Raw genomic sequence first — 7,591 nt, 5'->3', positions numbered from 1 at the left:
AAACATGAAAAATGTTTTCCATATTCATATCCATTTACCGAATTAAATGCAGAGATCGGAAACTTTTAAAACTATGTCTACATTTTGTGGATTTTTACAAGTATATACATATTCTCATCATAAAGATATAAATAAATTAAATGCATTTATGTGTACGTAATCTCAGAAAATGTGTTTTAGGAACTTTGAACATTGCTTACCTCATGATTGAGTTTATTTATTTGCAAAGAGAAGATTTTATATGGTTAATCTGGAAGAAAATGGGAATACATACAAATTATGCACCCTAAATAATGCAGCTTGGCAGAAGGAAGAAGAATCAATATTTAACAAAAATGCAAATATGAAGTCACTCAAGGTGCAATATCAGCACTAATTTTAAACTGTATACTTTATCTCAAAAATTAGCCCTTAAGTAGCTCATTCTCCCATCAGAAATGGCTCTGAAAGTGGAGGGATGTTAAGGGTGTGAGGACGAAAAAATAAAGCGCATTATTTAATTCAGAGGTGTGAGTCAATTTCTGTCTTCCATCACTCCAGATTAGATTTCCTGTTTGCATTCTGGCTTCGTTTCTGACTTCCAGAGGCATGCTGCCTGACAATTTTCATAGTGTATAAGGTACAGGATTGCAATAAAAATTTTTATTTAGTTAATTATTCATATCATAAACATGTGCTGGATTTATAGAATAAATTCTTTAATGAAAAATGTCTCCAGATTGAAAGTATCAATCTTAGTTCAACACAGGACAGTGAGGTGACCCAGCACTTCTCTCTCTCTTTGTCATTGTACGGGGGCTTCTTTGCTGCTATGATTATGGAAGCCATTGTAACTGATATTTCAACTACCAACAGTGTCACTGATAGTCAACAAATTCCAGTGAAGCTTCCAGACTCAGACCAAGAACACAGACGTGGCGATCAACTTCCAAAACCATTGGCCAGTGGGATTTTAATGAATAGCAGGAGAACATTGTCTGGGAACCTCAGATTGGGTAGAACTCACGTTGCATCTGGGGAAGAACGCCTTCCGCAAAACAGAGTCCATCTTAATGAAGTGAATGGAGTAAATATGTTAGAACTTTGATATGGTGATGCAGCATGATTCAACTGGAAAAGATTCATGGAGACTTCCACGAAGAGTCAGAGCATGGAGTGTGCACAGTATTCACCTAGGAAAATCAGGAATTGCCAGCAATGCCATGGGACACTTGAAGATTGCTCTGCTAGACACCAGTGAGCTGAAATGGACTGACACCGACCATTTGGAATCAGCAATCCTATGGTTTATAATGCCAGGACAAACAAATTGAAGAAGATAGACGTAATATTCATTATCAAAAAGAATATTTCAAGATCTATTTGGAATTACAATACTAGCAATATCTGTATCTCTATCTACACATCTACAAGGAAGACACATCGATACAGCTAGTCTTCAAGTTCATTAACTAGTACCAAAGACGAAAAAGCTGAAAATGTTTATCAATTTCTGTAGTCTGAAGTAGGACACACATGCAACCATGTTGCTTAGAGAATTACTGGTAACTGGAATTCAAACTTTGGAAACGAAGAAGGATTAGTAAATTGAAAAATATCCTTTGGAGACAAAGGATTAGCAGTTAAAAGTGGTCTTGGTGATGGAAATGACGCCAGAGATCACATGAGAGTGCTTTTCAAGTAGAATGACTGATCACTGAAAATATCTTTTCCCCCCACAACATAGGATGCTGTCAATTAATTACATCTCTGGAAAGCTGGGATGATGCACTGGCTGTGATTTGAAAGGTCATCAGTTTGAAACCACCAGTCCCTCTGCTGGATAGAGAGAAGGCTTCTACTTCTGGAGAGAGTTCTCTCTGGGAAACTCCCAAGGGCCATCCCACGTGGGTCCCTGTGAGTCGCAGAAATCCAATGGCAGCTGAGTTTGGGTTTCGAGTTTAAAGAAAGACATAATGGAGAAGCTCAGTACCGTCAGCCAATTGCAAAATAAATCGATTTGTCATATACAAGTTCAAGTGATAACTGAAAAAAATGAAACCAAGTACACGAGAACAAAGTCCACCTTGAGTGTGTCTCATGAGAACTGAGAGATCATCTCAAGAACACATTTTAAAACTGAACACAAATGACACAAGACCAGGCAAGCTGTGTGACGGCATCGATCACAGCAACCCTGAAGAGAAGTGAAGGACATGACAAAGACGGGAGCGAGAGAAAGACCATAGTGGATGTCAGAAGGGACTCTGGAACTTGCTCTTAAAAGGAGAGTAGCGACCGGAAATGAAAGGATGAAATTTAAACCTGAACAAAATTACTGTGAAATGCCGTGAAAAGGTGACTGAAGAAAACAAATGAAGTGTTAAAATGACAAGTGCAAAGTCTTGGAATTTGAAAACCAAAAGGGAAGACCATGCTTGGAATTTCCCAAGCTGAGAAGAAAACTGGACAAAGCATGCCCGGCTTGAGCGGACACAGTGAATGATGCTATGGGAAACCCTGAGCTGCACCGGGAGCATCAAAAGAAGAATTTGGAATACAGTACAGCTATCTAGCCAACGGCCTGGAAGGTAGCTATATGTGTGCCCATTGCAAAGAGCGGTGATACAAAAGAATGCACAAATTAGCAAGCGATATTGTTAATATCATATGAAAGTAAAATTCTGCTGGAGATAATTTAAAATAGTTGCAGAAGGACACGGGCTTGCCACAAATTCAAGCTAGATTTATGCGGACATGAAACAAGGACTATCTTGTATGATGTTAAATAGATCTTAGTTGAATGCACAGAACAACAGAACGCTGTGTAACCTGGGTTTTATTGTTTGTTTGTTTTGTTTGGACTGCTTTTATTTGTAATATTGGGAAAAACAAATACCAGAACACCTCATTGTGTTCATCGTTCCCGAAGCAGAGACTCAGACAGTGGTCTACAATCAGGAAAGCGATGCAGTAGGGCGGGATTTTTCACTGTGTGAATTCTGAGTAAATAACCCAAGAAGCTGGACTATGTGAAAAGCACTGTATCCGTTTGGGTGGAAGATTCATTAAAACACGGAGGTGCTGGAATGACTCTACCTTGTGGGCTGAAAGCCAAGAGAAGTTCAGCACTTAGTGATGAAGGTTGAAATGGCCATCTTCAGTATGGATTACAACTAGACGTAAAAGGGCAATACTGAAAACATCGAAGCTGTCAGGATGTAGTTTTACTGGGAACTTCAGGTAACACCCATGGAAGCAGCAGCCCAGAAATTAAATTGTATACCACGTTGGAAAATCTGCTACAAAGTAACTCTTTAAAGTGTTAAAGAACAGAGATATCACTTTGAAGAATACAGATGTACCTGACCCAAGCCATGCCATTTGTAATTGCCTCATATGCATGCAAGTGCTAGAAGGTAAATAAAGACGGTAGAAGAATCGATGCCTTTGAATTCTGGTGTTGGCACAGAATGGCGAACGTGCCGCGGATTGCCAGAAGGCAGAGCAAATCTGTCTCGGAGGCAGTGCAGCCAGAAAGTTCTTTAGAAGGCCAGAGAAGAGAAACTCCTCTCCCTTGCTTCAGACAGGTCATCAGGAAGGTCTGAACCCAGATGCGGAAAAGCGTAGAGAGTCAGAGGGGAGGAAAAGGAGGAAGATTCTTGTCGTCGTTATTTAGTATTGATTTTACAAAAACATCGCATGTGGACGGTTTTAACGGAGAGGAATTTATTCTCCCCTCTGAGGACAGTCGACGTTCAATGTCAGAGTGCCAGGTCTAGCTGACATCTTTTCTCTCTACGGCTCTGGCAGAGGATGCTCGTCCCCATTCAGCACAGTGTTCCCAATGTCCTTTAGCGGGAACTCCACATGTCTTGACGTGTCTCCTGGGGTTAAGCGTTTCTCAGCATAGGTCTCCTGGGTCCAAAGACATTGTGGCTGGTTTAATAAGATTTCATTGGTGGAAATATTTACAGTTCATTATCATTAAAATAAGTCCTACAAATACTAATGCAATCACAGTCCTATAATCTCCCTGCACAGTAGGTTCTAGAATTATCATTTTAAAATGATGTACCTGGGGCCCACAATCCAGGTTACCTGCAAGTTAAAGAAAGGTCAATCCAATGTCACAGCCAATGCTGGGACCATCGGGTACACCCCCTCCTCGGGGTTTATTGTTTTCCTCTTACAGCTGTGAATTCCAGGATTTTAGAACTGCTATGGCAGTAATTCAGAATGATAATTCTACTATTTTGCCTGCTGGATTTTTTAGTCAAGATAACTGCAATCCCATGCTTAGCATTTTGTAATGCTCATCATGTGACAGGAGGGAGAAGAGTTATGTTAAAGAAACTCAATCCTTAACATCAAAATGCAGCTTTTTGTTTAGCCTCCTGCTAATGCATTCAAATATGTTCAGCGGGGGTGTAATTCCCTATTATTTTGGGTGAAAACTTAAGGAGATGCTCCTATAAATATTATCTTTAATGCGTGTAATGCATATAATAAGTTTCAAAGAAGTTTCTCTGAATTCATGTAATAAATAAATACATGTAAAGTCTCTATTTGTTTAACAGAATACCCAGTTCTGTGGTAAGCAGATTTCAACTTGATTCACTGTTGATGTTTGCCTCTCCCCAGGTTTGTGCCTGCAGGAGACGTTTGGGTCAATGTCGACTTTTGATGGGTATTTCTGTCACATGCATCTTCTTCCCTCTGTAATCCCGGCTCACTGCTCTTTGAGCTTCAGATGGGGAGGAAGAGGGCACGAGAGAAAGAGCCATTGCTTAGCAGGCGGTACGCACTGTGCATAAAAGCAGGATGATGACTGGGCAACTCTTCTTGCTGTGATGGAATGATGGAAACTGTGTATGTGAATCAGTAGCTATTAAAACTTCTAATAAATATGTAAATAAAAACACTATGAACCAGATACCTCATCTCTCTTGATAGGGATCACTATTTAGTGCTTCTTGTGTCCAGCAATAATCACTTTAACCTGTGCTCTATGATAGCTGAGATGGGGAAAAGGAGGTGGCATGAGAAGAAAGCATTGTTGCTTAGAAGGCATTGAATTTATGTTCATGGTGGTGGAATAGTTTGTGTGTATCTTTGCCACAATCCGAAAAAATAACAACTACATGAATAGAAATGAGTACAAGGAAGAAGAAAATGTTCTAGAATTGAATGTAGTGGTATTGTACAGCTCTTCTGGACACGATTGAATTATCAAATTGTATGACATGTGGATGATGTGCTAAGAAAACTGTTAAAAATGTAGGAGAGGCCAAACTGGAATCATTTCCCTGTCTTTTTCAAGAGCATGTTTGACACTGGCTCTGTAGTTCTTCAGAGTGGTAGGTAGTAATATGAGCTATGGTTTTTTTACTATGTTTATATTGAAATGTACTTTTAGCCTTTAGTATGGGAATTTGGAAGGTACATTTTGTTTAATTCACGGATCTTTATGTATTTACTTATATTAAGCTTTTGGCAGTGAACATCTTATGAATACTGGATGTAGATAAAATTTAACACGTCTAACCCTTAAGTGCGGAGATAACTGAAGGACAGAACCAAAGATAACAGAGAGCTTCAGAGAGTCAGCACAATTTAAAGAAAATGTCCTTGGACTTAAAGTCTAATCTTGATCTTCAAGTTCAATATGAAAAAGGAGGTAAAAAACTTATGAAGAAGATGTAAGCATTAGTCATAAAAACGCTACACTGATTATACAACTCTTCTTGATGTGAACTATTGAATTGCATATGTTAATTATATACCATTAAAATGGTTAATTAATTAATTAATTAATTGAAGTGAGATAAGAAAACTCACCTCTCTTAATAGGGATAACTATTCATTACCTCTCATGTCCAGCAATAATCACTTTAGCCTGTGTTGTATGACACATTTTAAAGAAGTTATATATGGAAATATTTAGCTCTGTAAACCTAAAATAAGTCTGTAATCTATGATCATAAAATTGTTGCCATGTTCAAAGCAAGAGTAAATGTGTTGCCATTTGGGAAGGGCACCTACAACTGTTCTTCTATCTTCTCTCCCCCACCCTGATTATTGAATTTGATATTGGCCAATGAGTCTAATAAGCATCAAGTTTAATACTTAAAGGAGTTATGGCTGGAGATCAAAGTGCAGTACATTTTCCCTTTATCTTATTCTTCTGGAAGTCGTCTGTATAATTTCCCTTCCCCAATGCCACCACAGTGGAAGAAGAATCTTGGCTACCTGCCACAAAGAACTTCTGCATGGGTAGAAGTAATGAACTCTCTCAAACGGATCAAGGTCTGTGGTAACCAACTGTTCTTAAAATCAATCGGGTCAACAGAACTAGGTCTGGGGAGAAAAATGCAAACTTAACTCCATCTTGTTCCAAAGGAGATTTTTGCTTCCCTATGTCTGATAGCTAAATGAGAGATAACCAGATAGAAGACGAAAATCTATAGATATTTCTCCCCAGGAATTTTTGTTTAGTAGATAGCAATGAGTTGAGAAATTGAGGTTTCATCAGAAATACTATGAAGTTGCTTCTAGCTAATGGATTAGTTATCATGATATTTATTTCATTATGCTTCATTACTTTGTTGGAGTCCCTGAGAGGCATAACTTACAAGGTGCTAGAAGACTCACTGAAAGGTTGGCGGTCAGATCTACATAGAGGCCAAGAAGAAGCGAGACCTGGCAGTCTGTTTTGAAAGGTCACAGCTTTGAAAACCCTGTGCTATGCAGTTCTACTCTGCACATGGAGCTACCAGAATTGACTCAAGATAGCAAAAGCAAAGTCGCTTTTTGATAAAGTGGGGGGGGGGGGGACCAAGTTACATGGTGACATTTTTAAAACAGCAAAATAAGACACCGCATACAATATTGAGTTTTATAAGGTAGTGTTCTATATAAGATTGATATTATGACAGTGAGATGGACTGATACATAGACTCAATGATGGACATAAATGTATCAGAGATCCTGGAGATGGCACAGCACTGAGTAAAGTTTGATTCTGTGACCCGGGAGTCGGAGCCAACTCAACGGCAGCTAGCAACAAGCGAGCAACATGTCTTCATCCTACAAGAAACATGAAGGGGATGGAACGCTGCCTTTCCAAAGATCGTCCTAGAGAAAGCATGGGGATCAACTGGATACAGGATTCAAGGGGCAATTGGTAAAAGAAAACCGAGGAATCTCTAACACATTGAGTCTCCATAGTAGCTTAAATTAGAATGGTAAATGGCTAAGAAAAAGGAGCAAGTAGAATTAAGATATTTCTCTAATGTTTTGCACTACTGTTAAGTGATTTTTATTTATGTAATTATGCACATATATTTTTCTACTTGTTAGAAACTATCCAATTTGATAAAAGCCCTGCCCCTAGATTAATATCTCCACCTATATACCTAAATTATGGAAGGTATGCATGCTTCCAATATTATCTACAATTTGCTCTCCATAAATATATACCTTCCCAGCCCTCGACAAGTTAGAAAAATATATGTACATCAACTCTTCTGCTCACCTCCCTTGATTGTGTGCAGTACAGTGAGTATCCCTCAGTAGTGTTCCGATGGCTGACTCTGATTGTGTGCAGTAC

The sequence above is a fragment of the Echinops telfairi genome, unplaced genomic scaffold (genome assembly GCF_000313985.2).
Source record: "Echinops telfairi isolate 266 unplaced genomic scaffold, ASM31398v2 ScPeMD7_2573;HRSCAF=3158, whole genome shotgun sequence".
Taxonomy (NCBI): Eukaryota; Metazoa; Chordata; class Mammalia; order Afrosoricida; family Tenrecidae; genus Echinops; species Echinops telfairi.
This window is presented reverse-complemented; position numbering follows the sequence as displayed.